The sequence below is a fragment of the Staurois parvus genome, unplaced genomic scaffold, assembly GCF_062004578.1.
Source record: "Staurois parvus isolate SC_StPar_1 unplaced genomic scaffold, SC_StPar_1.0 ptg000766l, whole genome shotgun sequence".
NCBI classification, from domain to species: domain Eukaryota; kingdom Metazoa; phylum Chordata; class Amphibia; order Anura; family Ranidae; genus Staurois; species Staurois parvus.
The window spans coordinates 115,595-129,933 of NW_028318562.1; the positions used below are offsets into that span (position 1 = coordinate 115,595).

General features: G+C 43.8%; 1 long non-coding RNA gene across 1 annotated transcript; it reads left to right on the forward strand.

The window, feature by feature from the left end:
• The first annotated feature begins 170 nt into the window (after window positions 1-170).
• LOC149444899 (uncharacterized) lies at window positions 171-13,288 on the forward strand. The gene is made up of 4 exons (XR_016306517.1): window positions 171-330; window positions 3,036-3,107; window positions 5,521-5,546; window positions 13,186-13,288. It is a non-coding gene; the product is annotated as an uncharacterized LOC149444899 (long non-coding RNA).
• Window positions 13,289-14,339: the final 1,051 nt, after the last annotated feature.

Genomic DNA, 14,339 nt, shown 5'->3' on the forward strand with positions numbered 1-14,339 from the left:
ATGGAGCAGTGACCAGCTCCCAGTGTCCTCCTCCCTAACATAAAAAAACTGCCCAGGACAGGTGCCCCTCTTGCCCCCTCCCTTGTCCCGGCACTGTGTACATCTACTAATATGCAGTATCTATGCTCATGAGCTAAAACAGTGCTTATTTTTCTATTGCAGGGAAAAGTAATATACATGAAACACAAATAATCATTGTGACTCTTCTGGTCTTGCTCTTGGTTGCCACTTTCCTGCTCTTCCAGTACAGACACAAGCTGCACTGGCCAACCACTAGATATCCACATCAACGAGGAGGACTGCAACCGGAGCCTCAAATTCCTCCAACACGTATGAACATTTTCAATGTATTAAAGGCGTATTAAGGAATAGGATGTAGAACAAATATGCTACCAACAACCCAAAGCCAGTTTCTCTAATATATGTGACTTAAAATGTTACTAAACCCCGGACCCTGCATTCACTAGATCTGGTCTCTGCGGAACCTGCATTCACTATATCTGGTCTCCCCGGACCCCGCATTCCCTAGATTGGGTCTCCCCGGCACCTGCATTCACTATATCTGGTCTCCCAGAACCCTGCATTCACTATATCTGGTCTCCCCGGAACCTGCGTTCACTATATCTGGTCTCCCAGGACCCTGCATTCCCTATATCTGGTCTCCCCAGACCCTGCATTCACTATATCCGGTCTCCCCGGACCCTGCATTCACTATATCTGGTCTCCCTGGACCCAGCATTCACTATATCTGGTCTCCCCGGACCCTGCATTCGCTATATCTTGTCTCCTAGGATCCTGCATTCACTATATCCGCTCTCCCCGGACCCCGCATTCACTATATCTGGTCCCCCCTGGAACCTACATTCACTATATCTGCTCTCCCCAGACCCTGCATTCACTATATCTGGTCCCCCCTGGAACCTACATTCACTATATCAGCTCTCCCCAGACCCTGCATTCACTATATCCGGTCTCCCCGGACCCTGCATTCACTATATCCGCTCTCCCGGGACCCTGCATTCACTATATCTGGTTTCCCCAGACCCTGCATTCACTATATCCGGTCTCTCCGGACCCTGCATTCACTATATCCGCTCTCCAGGGACCCTGCATTCACTATATCTGGTTTCCCCAGACCCTGCATTCACTATATCCGCTCTCCCCGGACCCTGCATTCACTATATCTGGTCTCCCCGGACCCTGCATTCACTATATCTGGTCTCCCTGAACCTCGCATTCACTATATCTGGTCTCCCCGGACCCTGCATTCACTATATCCGCTCTCCCAGGACCCTGCATTCACTATATCTCGTCTCCCCGGACCCTGCATTCACTATATCTGGTCTCCCCGGACCCTGCATTCACTATATCTGGTCTCCCCGGACCCTGCATTCACTATATCTGGTCTCCCCGGACCCTGCATTCACTATATCCTGTCTCCCCGGACCCCGCATTCACTATATCTGGTTTCCCCGGACCCTGCATTCACTATATCCTGTCTCCCCGGACCCCGCATTCACTATATCTGGTCTCCCACAGTACACAAAACATGGAAATGCAATTATTTTAGTAAATATAAACTGCTAAATACCTTTTCTCATCAGCAGTATATAGAAGTCTTCTATTAGTGTCCAGCTGATCACTGGTTAAAGCTTGTGAGAGGAGTTTTCATTCTCCACTGACTATCCTATGAGGCTGCATAACCTCTAACCCTCTCTCTGGACAGTGCTGATTGGCCCTGTGCTGATCACATGCACTTTCACAACAAAAAAACCTTCTAGCAATACACACCAAGCTGAGCATATGCAGGCTCTGCTTTATTAGCAGATGGATTGAGGACAGTAGAAGAAGGGGGGATCAGAGAAGACGGGATCAAACAGCCTTTTTAAACAATGTAGGGGATTAACCCCTTAGGTTCCACATTGAGTATAACAAGCATGCTGTACTGCACATACATACATGGAGATAGGTTGGCACAAATGAATGCCCTCTGGTTTGTCCATAGTCCCACTGTAAGGGATGAAAGAGAAGGGGGGACCAGAGGAGAAACCCATTGCTGATTCCAGCAGAGGATCCTCGGGGGCTCCAGAATAGTAGATACTTCAAAGCTAGCCTTCAGGGTAGAGCAGAAGCAGATCTCCAATGTGACTTGTGGAAAGAGAGGTAAAGAAGGGTTCAATGAGTGCAGACTGTAACACACTTTATTATAAAATAGCTGAGAACACACTCACATTTGGGAAGATATATACAGACCAGGGGCGGACTGACCATTTGGAAACTCAGGCACTGTCCGAGGGCCCAGGGTCAGTAGGGGGCCCCATGACAGGCCCCTGGTACCTTTTTCATAGGCTTTTTTGAGTTTGGGCAAGGACACAGGGGCCCCATGATCCCCTATTGCCAGGGGGCCCCATGCGTTGTCAGTCTGCCCCTGATACAGACACATCTAAAGTCTATAGGAATCTTCTGGGACTGGTGGAGGATATCCAAAACCTGGGTCCAGAGCTGGCTGTGAGGTGGAGCAATGCCGGATTGCCACTGTGAAGTGCGGTGAAACTCAGCGTTCGACGTGACCACGTGACTGGAAGTGACGCAACGACGTTGCGCACCAGCATACCAGCTATGGGGGCTTGACAAAGGAGCACGCCCCCTGTAGTTGGTGAGCACGCTCCGAAACGTCACCACGTCACGTCGAACGCTGCGTTCCACCGCCTTCACAGTGGCAATCCGGTCTTGCTCTGTACAGCACCCACTAGCACAATTCAGTGCAGTAGTGCCCTGGGCTCAAAGGAAGTAGATTGAATGATGCTGATCATCATTTAACCTGGAGGCGGAGGATACTGAGAAGGATTGATGGTTGATATTTTCAATGGTGATTTTTTTTTTTTTCGTACTCTGAAATTTTTTCTTTTTTTTTAATTTCATCTTTAAAATGAATAAAAGTAAATAAAAATAAGTATTTTCATACTTTACGTAAATGTTGCATTGTGAAAACATGATACAGAAGAATGCGTCATTACCATCTCTCTATGTTTCAGATGCTGCCGGAGAGTCGGCTGATGATACTGAAGTCACTTACATTAACCTCATTTTGCATAGTGAGCCACGAGGTAATCCATGTAGGAGTTCATATTACGTGATACGTGAGGTTACATGACTATAATGGTCACGAATACTAGTCTCCTTGCCCATGGGCTTCCATTTTCTGATGGAAACCTCAGACTGAGCCATCCCATGTATGTATGTAGATCTTAGCTTCAGCTATTTATCCCTGTAGACACAGGCCTTTGGTAAGAAGATATGGAAAGCATGTGAGAAGGGGGCTATAGCTCCATCTGATGGCAGGATTGAAAACTACTATTCATAAGTAATGATCATATTTGACTGAAACAAAAAGATTTTTAAAATGTGAATATTTGGCATGGAAAATGAGGTTTAATATTGAAAAATGTAAAGTAATGCACTTAAATGTGATAGCGGAGAAGCGGCGCTCAGACTGGAAACACACCTGATTCAGCAGTGGGATCCAGGGTTCAGGCTCCAAAGTGTGCTCCAAACACTGGATACATGGGCAGCACAGTGGCTAAATGGTTAGCACTTATGCCTAGCAGTACTAGGATTATTGGTTTGAATCCCAACCACGGCACCACCTGCCTTGAGTTTGCATGTTCTCCCTGTGCCTGCGTGGCTTTCCTCCGGTTTCCTTCCACACTCCAAAGACATGCTGGTAGCAGGGGCGGACTAACCATTTGGAAACTGCCCGAGGGCCCGGGGTCAGTAGGGGGCCCCATGAAATGCCCCTGGTACCTTTTTCATAGGCTTTTTTGGGTTTGGGCAAGGACACAGGGGCCCCATGATCCCCTATTGCCCGGGGGCCCCATGAGTTGTCAGTCTGGTAGGTTAATTGGCTCATGTCTAAATTGGCACTAGTATGTGTATGAATTTAGGTTAGGGACCTTCGATTGTACACCCCTTGAGGGTTAGGGACAGGGGCGGACTGACAACTCATGAGGCCCCCGGGCAATTGGGGATCATGGGGCCCCTGTGTCCCTACCCTCACTCAAAACACACCCAAAAAAGCCTATAAAAAGGTACCAGGGGCATTTTATGGGGCCCCCTACTGACCCTGGGCCCTCGGGCAGTGCCCAAGTGCTCGAATGGTCAGTCCGCCCCTGGTTAGGGACTGATGTGAATGTATAATATATATGTAAAGCGCTATATAAGTAACTGTAATAAATAAATACAGGATGCAAGAAGACCCAGCGACTCCAAAATCCTCATGAAAGCTATATTAGTGATACAGGAGTTACAAAAAAGCACGCTGACGCGTTTCGGCAAATAGTCTTGCTCACAGCATGAAAAATAATGTACTTGGGCGCTAAAAATATTGACGCAAGTTACTCACTAGGGGATGAACCTCTGGGGCAGGGGCGGACTGACCACTGGAGCACTCAGGCATTGGGCCCGAGGTCAGTAGGGGGCCCCATGAGATGCCCCTGGTACCTTTCATTGGCTTTATTGGGTGTGGGCGAGGACACAGGGGCCCCATGATCCCCTATTGCCCGCGGGCCCCATGAGTTGTCAGTCTGCCCCTGCTCTGGGGGAATCCAGGATGGATAAAGATCTGGGGGTCATAGTAGATGACAGACTCAGCAGTGGCATGCAATGCCAAGCTCCAGCAAGCAAAGCTGGTAGAATTTTAGTATGCATAAAAAAGGGAATTTACTCCAGAGATAAAACAATAATTCTGCGAATTTACAAAACTCTGGTTTGGCCACATCTGGACTACGCCATCAAGTTCTGGTCACCAGTCCTCAAAAAGGATGAGCTTGAACTGGAGAGAGAGAAGAGAAGGGCAACAAAGTCAATTAGTGCCCTGGGGAACCTCAGTTACGAGGAACGACTACAAACATTCAACTTGTTATCCTTGGAGAAGAGAAGGGAATATGAGAGCCAGGGGCGGACTGACAACTCATGGGGCCCCCGGGCAATAGGGGATCATGGGGCCCCTGTGTCCTTGCCCAAACTCAAAAAAGTCTATGAAAAAGGTACCAGGGGCATCTCATAGGGCCCCCTACTGACCCCGGGCCCTCGGGTAGTGCCCGAGTTTCCAAATGGTCAGTCCACCCCTGGCCTCACCTGTTCCATCCCACAATTAAAGCCTTTGAAATGTGTTTATCACCATGGATAATGATAATTCATATTTATAGTGGGGGACATGGCAACACAAGCTATTTCTTATAAATTATCATTCTGAAGTATTCTTTTTTTAAAGTGTACCAGAAAGTATATTTTCACATTTTCAGTTTTGTTTAATTGTATGTTGATAGCCCAATAATGGATATCTGTTTGTCAAAAATGGCAGTTGATATCTATGCTGGACATTTGTTGAGCTTAACCTATTCCAGGGTAGATGGCATATTGCTTACATTGCCTCACTAAGGTCTGTCCTTACATTTGTAGTGGAATACGAGAAGTAAATCATGAGAAATGTGTACATTTATTGTGTTGTTCATTTTCTAGGGTCTTCAACATTGGCCAGAGAACCTGTGAGTATAACTCGATATTAAAACATTAGTTAAGCAGAAGATTTACAATGTCAGGTTCAGAAGGGTTTATGGGTGGTGGCATTTCAATATTGGACTGGCTTTGCTTTCAAACCAAAGGGCTTCCAAGGACATTTTGGACTGATACTGGAAAAATAGATAGGGACTGGAGAGGAACAACAGAGAATTGAACCATCAGATGCTGAGGAACGAGCTTAAAAGATGCCTTATAACAACACTGTCACTCTTATGCCTAACTTCCATTCCCCAGATCAGCCTCTCTCAACCTTTGTACTACTGAGGAACCCTTGAAATCATTTTCAGGGTTCAGGGAACCCTTGCAAGAACCAATTCATTGGTGGTCAATGGAAAAATGTCCCCTGCATTAGTGACCAGTGGGAAAAATGTCCCTGGTAGTCAGTGGAGGAAATTCCCCCAACATTGGTGACCAATGGGAAAAATGCCCCCTACTTTGGTGACAGTGGGAAAAATGTCCCCTTCATTGGTGACCAGTGGGAAAAATGCCCCCTAAATTAGTGACCAGTGGGAAAAATATCCCCTACAATTGGTGCCCAGTAGGAAAAATGCCCCCTACATTGGCGACCAGTGGGAAAAATTCCCCTTACATTGGTAACCAGTGGAAAAATATCCCCTACATTGGTGACCAGTGGCAAAATATCCCCTACATTGGTGACCGGTAGGAAAAATGCCCCCTACATTGGCGACCAGTGGGAAAAATGCCCCCTACATTGGCGACCAGTGGGAAAAATGCCCCCTAAATTAGTGACCAGTGGGAAAAATGTCCCCTACATTGCCTTATAACAACACTGTCACTCTTATGCCTAACGTCAATTCCCCAGATCAGCCTTTCTCAAACTTTTTACTACAGAGGAACCCTTGAAATAATTTTCAGGGTTCAGGGAACCCTTGCAAGTACCAATTCATTGGTGGTCAGTGGAAAAATGCCCCCTGCATTGGTGACCAGTGGGAAAAATGTCCCTTACATTGGTAGTCAGTGGGGAAAATTACCCCTACATTGGTGTCCAATGGGAAAAATGCCCCCTAAATTAGTGACCAGTGGGAAAAATGTCCCCTACATTGGTGACCAGTAGGAAAAAATGCCCCCTACATTGGTGACCAGTGGGAAAAATGCCTCCTAAATTAGTGACCAGTGGGGAAAATGTCCCCTACATTGGTGCCCAGTAGGAAAAATGTCCCCTACATTGGCGACTGGTAGGAAAAATGCCCCCTACATTGGTGACCAGTGGGAAAAATTCCCCTTACATTGGTGACCAGTGGAAAAAATATCCCCTACATTGGTGACCAGTAGGAAAAATGCCCCCTACATTGGCGACCGGTAGGAAAAATGCCTCCTACATTGGTAACCAGTGGGAAAAATTCCCCCTAAATTAGTGACCAGTGGGAAAAATGTCCCTTACATTGGTGCCCAGTAGGAAAAATGCCCCCTACATTGGCGACCAGTAGGAAAAATGCCCCCTACATTGGTGACCAGTGGGAAAAATTCCCCTTACATTGGTGACCAGTGGAAAAAATATCCACTAGATTGGTGACCAGTGGTAAAAAAGTCTTCTACTATAGTATAAAGGATATTGTGCTACTACCCATACAGACCTCCATCAATAGAGCTCACGGGTGCTCGATCTCCAGTCGCACAGCTGAAAGTAATTGTCCATAAACTTGATCTGCACAACCAACGTAGCTCCAAAATCTTATCTTTAGTCACAGTCATAGTCCTAACTGACTAAAGCTGTGTAGGCTGAAACGCGTCAACTGTTACTGTAACTTTTACACTGTTTTTTTCATAATAAAATCAAGATTTTAGAGCTACGTCAGTTGTGCAGATCACGTTTATGGACATTGGTGTCCAGTGGGAAGAATGCTCTCCATTAGTGGTGATCCGAATGCCACCCTTACAGACAGCTAAAAAGATAATTGGGTTCATAGATACATTGTTAGTAAGGATGAAAAAAGGCTCAAGTCCATCTAGTTCAACCAACAAAAAAACAAAAATAGAATAAATAAAATACAGGTGGTGTTGACCCCGAACTATGCAGAACCATCCGTCATATCTCAAGGAACCCATGACAACCTCTGGAGGAACCCTAGTTGAGAATGGCTGCCTTAGATGTTTCATCTGTATATCAAGCCCTGATGAAGATGGCACCCGACAACCTGAAAGAGTTAACTATACACACTAATTCTGCTTGAACTATATATTTGAAAAATATTTTGGACTTCAATACTCTGATGTGGCACTCCAGTCCTTATCTCATTTTCTCAGGTTTGGGAAGAATATGAATACTATGTGAGCTCCCTCTGAATATAAGGTTTCTTTTTTTCTCTCTGAAAAAGTATTTGCTAAACTATTTACAAATATATGTTGCGCTCCTGAATATTTCTCAATTACTGATAAATAATAATTAAATTAATGCCATTAAATTAATTCACATTCATAATACAAACAACTCATAAAAGTGTATAAATGCCAAATAAAGTAATTAAATAATTTTAAAACCAAATTATCACCTTCAAATCAATTTCACATTAAATACTCCTCTAAAAATAAAAATAGTGATCGGGTGCTCATTAATCATCAATTAGTGACATATTATACTTACTAATACCCTCAATTTCATTTAAATTCATAATACCCACAATTAATTTAATAAAAAAATCTAAACCAAATTATAACCATCAACTTAATCATATTTAAATAATCCCCCATAAATAAAAGTGACCAAATACTCATAAATCATTAGTTAGTGACTAATATAAATCCGAATATCATCAAATCAATAGTCCCATCAATTGAAAAATATATAGTGACTTGGTGCTTGTTGTTCTTCAATTAGTGACTTTTGTGAATCCTTCAAATAGTGAAGATGTGCGCTCACCTCCTTTAATGCCTACAATTAGGCTATACACGCTTTCGGTTCACTTCCCCTGGAACCTGCTAGATATAGGCTCTTGCTGGTTAAATAGGGAGATGCTTCCTTTAGGAGTAATAGATATATCCTCTGATGGCTGATTATCCCCTCAGGGATTGCTCACTCCTTTTGTTATCCCAGACCTCCTAATTATCCTCTCCTTATGTTTCTCCGCATGCAAGAAGAAATTGAAGACACAGTGCTTTTACCTTTTAAAACTTTTTATTCCCACCATCCAAGTATTAAACTCACATTGCACAGGTTTGAATATCGCAATATCGCATTAAGAATCCTCTCCTGGCCTCTGAGTCATACACCTGCCGTCTATCGTGTAGTTCGGCTCCTCCCGAGTGATGACGTAGCCCCTTCCCTACGCGTTACGCCACCAGTCACATGGCTTCATCAGGGGGTTGTGATCACAGGTTTGTGATATTCAAACCTGTGCAATGTGAGTTTCATACTTGGATGGTGGGAACAAAAAGTTTTAAAAGGTAAAGCACTATGTCTTCAATTTCTTCTTGCATGCGGAGAAACATAAGGAGAGGATAATTAGGAAGTCTGGGATAACAAAAGGAGTGAGCAATCCCTGAGGGGATAATCAGCCATCAGAGGATATATCTATTACTCCTAAAGGAAGGATCTCCCTATTTAACCAGCAAGAGCCTATATCTAGCAGGTTCCAGGGGAAGTGAACCGAAAGCGTGTATAGCCTAATTGTAGGCATTAAAGGAGGTGAGCGCACATCTTCACTATTTGAAGGATTCACAAAAGTCACTAATTGAAGAACAACAAGCACCAAGTCACTATATATTTTTCAATTGATGGGACTATTGATTTGATGATATTTGGATTTATATTAGTCACTAATTAATGAGCACCCGATCACTACTTTTATTTTTAGAGGAGTATTTAATGTGAAATTAATTTGAAAGTGATAATTTGGTTTTAAAATTATTTAATTACTTTATTTGGCATTTATACACTTTTATGAGTTGTTTGTATTATGAATTTGAATTAATTTAATGGCATTATCTTAATTATTATTTATCAGTAATTGAGAAATATTCAGGAGCGCAACATATATTTGTAAATATATTTATACACAGTTGTAGTTATGTGTTTCATGTTGGCGATCCTCTAGAAATTGTCACACCTTTGGCTCGCAAGTTATTCCAATTCACATATACCTATTTGCTAAACTAGTTAAGGCAGACTCAGGTATAAGAGGTGCACTGAATGGCAGAGGAAGGAACATCAAGGAAGGCAAGCAATCCTCATTCATGTCTTGTACCCAGGGTGCAGGAGCCTCAAATTGCATGTGTTTTATGGTTCCTAATATCTTGAGTATTCCTTTACATCAATGATCTTGAAAATGCATAGGATAAGGTTTGCTGTAATTATACTCATTAGTACTAGAGATCGGTGTAAATCAGTTGTGGTTTTAGAGAACTTTAAAATATTTTTTAAACTTCCAAAGTACGCATTTTACTAACCCAAACTTCCAATTGAAGTCACTGAGAATCTGTATTAGGCTCCAAGAAAGTGTGTATTACAGAACAGTAAATGATGCAAAATGTGAGTAGGATGGTTTGGTAAGCTCTTGGCAGCTTTTTCCGATAAGATAATGGGGGTCAAAAACATTGAAAGAACTGGGACACAGTCTGTGGGAATCAGAAAAACCAGAAACAGTTCCTATCAGTCGTGAAAGTTCATGCATGCGACCCTTTCTGGAAAAAAATATTCCTATGGATTCTCGTGGAGGGAATGGCTGATTCGGTGTGTCCATAGAACACCATCAGGAATACAGCCAGAAGCAATGTAAGCCACAAGTAGTGTGAACCACTTATTTAAACAATTGTACCAGAGATATTAACCAGCGTTTGGTCTTGGCATCTGGGATATCAAGATAACTAGAACAGTGGTCACAGACAAGGGCAGAAGTAGGGTGAGCTTCTTATTCAAAAACATGTGCAAGGAATAGTAATATGTTTTTCAGATTTTAAGCCTGGCAGGAGCATTGGGTTTCAGGGTAACTAGAGCAGTAGGCATAGGTCAATGCACAAGTAGACAAGTAGGATAAGATCTTCATTCCCAAACTTGTACAAGGAATAATAGTTATATTCTTCAGATTTTGCTCCTGGTAGGAGTCCTGGTCATGCAAGGTTACTAGAGCAGTAGCCATAGGTCAATGCACAAGTAGGACAAGATCTTCATTCCATAATTTGTACAAGGAATAGTAATTATATTCTTCAGATTTTGCTTCTGGTAGGAGTCCTGGTCATGCAAGGTAACTAGAGCAGTAGGCATAGGTCAATGCACAAGTAGGACAAGATCTTCATTCCATAATTTGTACAAGGAATAGTATTTATATTCTTCAGATTTTGCTCCTGGTAGGAGTCCTGGTCATGCAATGTAACTAGAGCAGTAGGCATAGGTCAATGCACAAGTAGGACTAATCTTCATTCCATAATTTGTACAATGAATAGTAATTATATTCTTCAGATTTTGCTCCTGGTAGGAGTCCTGGTCATGCAAGGTTACTAGAGCAGTAGCCATAGGTCAATGCACAAGTAGGACAAAATCTTGATTACATAATTTGTACAAGGAATAGTAATTATATTCTTCAGATTTTGCTTCTGGTAGGAGTCCTGGTCATGCAAGGTAACTAGAGCAGTAGGCATAGGTCAATGCACAAGTAGGACAAGATCTTCATTCCATAATTTGTACAATGAATAGTAATGATATTCTTCATATTTTGCTTCTGGTAGGAGTCCTGGTCGTGCAAGGTAACTAGATCAGTAGATATAGGTCAATGCACAAGTAGGACAAGATCTTCATTCCATAATTTGTACAAGGAATAGTAATTATATTCTTCAGATTTTGCTCCTGGTAGGAGTCCTGGTCATGCAAGGTAACTAGATCAGTAGGCATAGGTCAATGCACAAGTAGGACAAGATCTTCATTCCATAATTTGTACAAGGAATAGTAATTATATTCTTCAGATTTTGCTTCTGGTAGGAGTCCTGGTCATGCAAGGTAACTAGAGCAGTAGGCATAGGTCAATGCACAAGTAGGACAAGATCTTCATTCCATAATTTGTACAATGAATAGTAATGATATTCTTCATATTTTGCTTCTGGTAGGAGTCCTGGTCATGCAAGGTAACTAGATCAGTAGATATAGGTCAATGCACAAGTAGGACAAGATCTTCATTCCATAATTTGTACAAGGAATAGTAATTATATTCTTCAGATTTTGCTCCTGGTAGGAGTCCTGGTCATGCAAGGTAACTAGATCAGTAGGCATAGGTCAATGCACAAGTAGGACAAGATCTTCATTCCATAATTTGTACAAGGAATAGTAATTATATTCTTCAGATTTTGCTCCTGGTAGGAGTCCTGGTCATGCAAGGTAACTAGATCAGTAGGCATAGGTCAATTCACAAGTAGTACAAGATCTTCATTCTTCATTCCATAATTTGTACAAGGAATAGTTTTATTCTTCAGATTATGCTCCTGGTAGGAGTCCTGGTCATGCAAGGTAACTAGAGCAGTAGCCATAGGTCAATGCACAAGTAGGACAAGATCTTCATTCCATAATTTGTACAAGGAATAGTAATTATATTCTTCAGATTTTGTTCCTGGTAGGGGTCCTGGTATTGGAAGGTAGGCATAAGTCCTGCACAAGTAGGGTAAGCACCTCATCAAAAAAAATTGTATTGTGATTATATACTTTAGAGTTTGGAACTAACAGGAGATAGAAGCCTTGGGGTGGCATGATAACTAGAGCACCAAGTATAGGGCAGGGCACAAGTATGGTGAGGTGCTCATTCCAAAAATCATACCAGGAATGGTAGTATACAGGGGCTGACTGACCATTCAGGAACTTAGGCACTGTCTGAGGGCCCGGCGTCAGTAGGGGGCTCCATGAGAAGCCCCTGGTACCTTTCATAGGCTTTTTTGGGTGTGGTTCGAGTGTGCGCGAGGACACAGGGGCCCCATGATCCCTTATTGCCCGGGGACCCCATGAGTTGTCAGTCCGCCCTTGTAGTATAGTCTTACAAACGATTTTGGTCCTTAGGTGGCAAGAAAACTAGAGCAGTAGGCATCACCTGGTGTACAAGCAGGATGAGACCCACATTTCAAACATTTTACAAGGGAAAGTAAAATATTTTTCAGATTTTTGGCATGGCAAGAGCCTTAGTGTGGTAGGATAGAGCAGTAGGCTTTGGTTGGTGCACAACTAGCGTGAGTCACTCATTCCATATAATTGTATAGGGAATCGTAATTATATTCTTCAGATGTTGGACCTAGCGGTAGCCTTGGGGTGGCATGATATCAGGGAAAGCAAGATTTTGCTCAGAGTTTGGACCTGGCAAGCAAGCAGTAACTTTAGGCTCCATAGTTGAAAGCTGTAATAGCCAAGTTAAGTATTTTGTTTGCTGGTCAAAGTTGACATCTATGAGGACAGGTATTCAGATTACTTCGGAGTCAAAAAGTCAGGATCCCTAGCCTGCCCTTAGGTGTTGGTCCTCATATGCAGTGCAGTTACACTTTTGAATGTTCCAAGCTTCCTATGGTGAACAGTTTTATGCGGGGCATTCACTGAAAGGTTGAAAATAACGTCTGTGAAACAGAGATAAAAGAAGAAATGATTTATAATGACCAATGTCTATAATTCTTGTGATTTTACAGGATGTCACCTACACCGCTGTGAAATGCAGAAAAGTGCCATATTAGAGGAGACCTCCAGTGAACTCTGTCTACAATGACCACATGACGTCACCCCATTATTACCCCTGTTTGAGAAATAAACATGTTCATTGTTGTTAGCAGTGCCGATGTATTCCACTGGGCTTTGCCTATTACATAAAACTATATGTATCCGTTATTGGACCCACCAGAGCAGAAACTGAGCAGAGAAGAGGAGTGGAGAGAAAAGGAGAGAGGAGAGGAGAGGAGAGAAAAGGAGAGAGGAGAGAAAAGGAGAGAGGAGATGAGAGGAGAGAAGAAGATGTTAGCAGTGCCGATGTATTCCACTGGGCTTTGCCTATTACAAAAAACTATATGTATCAGTTATTGGACCCACCAGAGCAGAAACTGAGAAGAGAAGAGGAGTGAAGAGGAGTAAAGGCAGAGGTGAGGGCAGAGGTGAGGGCAGAGGTGAAGCCAGAGGTGAGGGCAGAGGTGAGGGCAGAGGTGAGGGCAGAGGTGAGGGCAGAGGTGAAGGCAGAGGTGAGGGCAGAGGTGAAGGTAGAGGTGAGGGCAGAGGTGAAGGCAGAGGTGAGGGCAGAGGTGAAGGCAGAGGTGAGGGCAGAGGTGAGGGCAGAGGTGAGGGCAGAGGTGAAGGTAGAGGTGAAGGTAGAGGTGAGGGCAGAGGTGAAGGCAGAGGTGAAGGCAGAGGTGAAGGCAGGGGTGAAGGCAGAGGTGAGGGCAGAGGTGAAGGTAGAGATGAAGGTAGAGGTGAGGGCAGAGGTGAAGGCAGATGTGAAGGCAGAGGTGAGGGCAGAGGTGAAGGCAGAGGTGAAGGCAGAGGTGAGGGCAGAGGTGAGGGCAGAGGTGAAGGCAGATGTGAAGGCAGAGGTGAGGGCAGAGGTGAAGGTAGGGGTGAAGGTAGAGGTGAGGGCAGAGGTGAAGGTAGAGGTGAGGGCAGAGGTGAGGGCAGAGGTGAAGGTAGAGGTGAAGGCAGAGGTGAGGGCAGATGTGAAGGCAGAGGTGAGGGCAGGGGTAAAGGCAGAGGTGAAGGTTGGGGTGAAGGTAGAGGTGAGGGCAGAGGTGAAGGTAGAGGTGAGGGCAGAGGTGAAGGCAGAGGTGAGGGCAGAGGTGAGGGCAGAGGTGAAGGTAGAGGT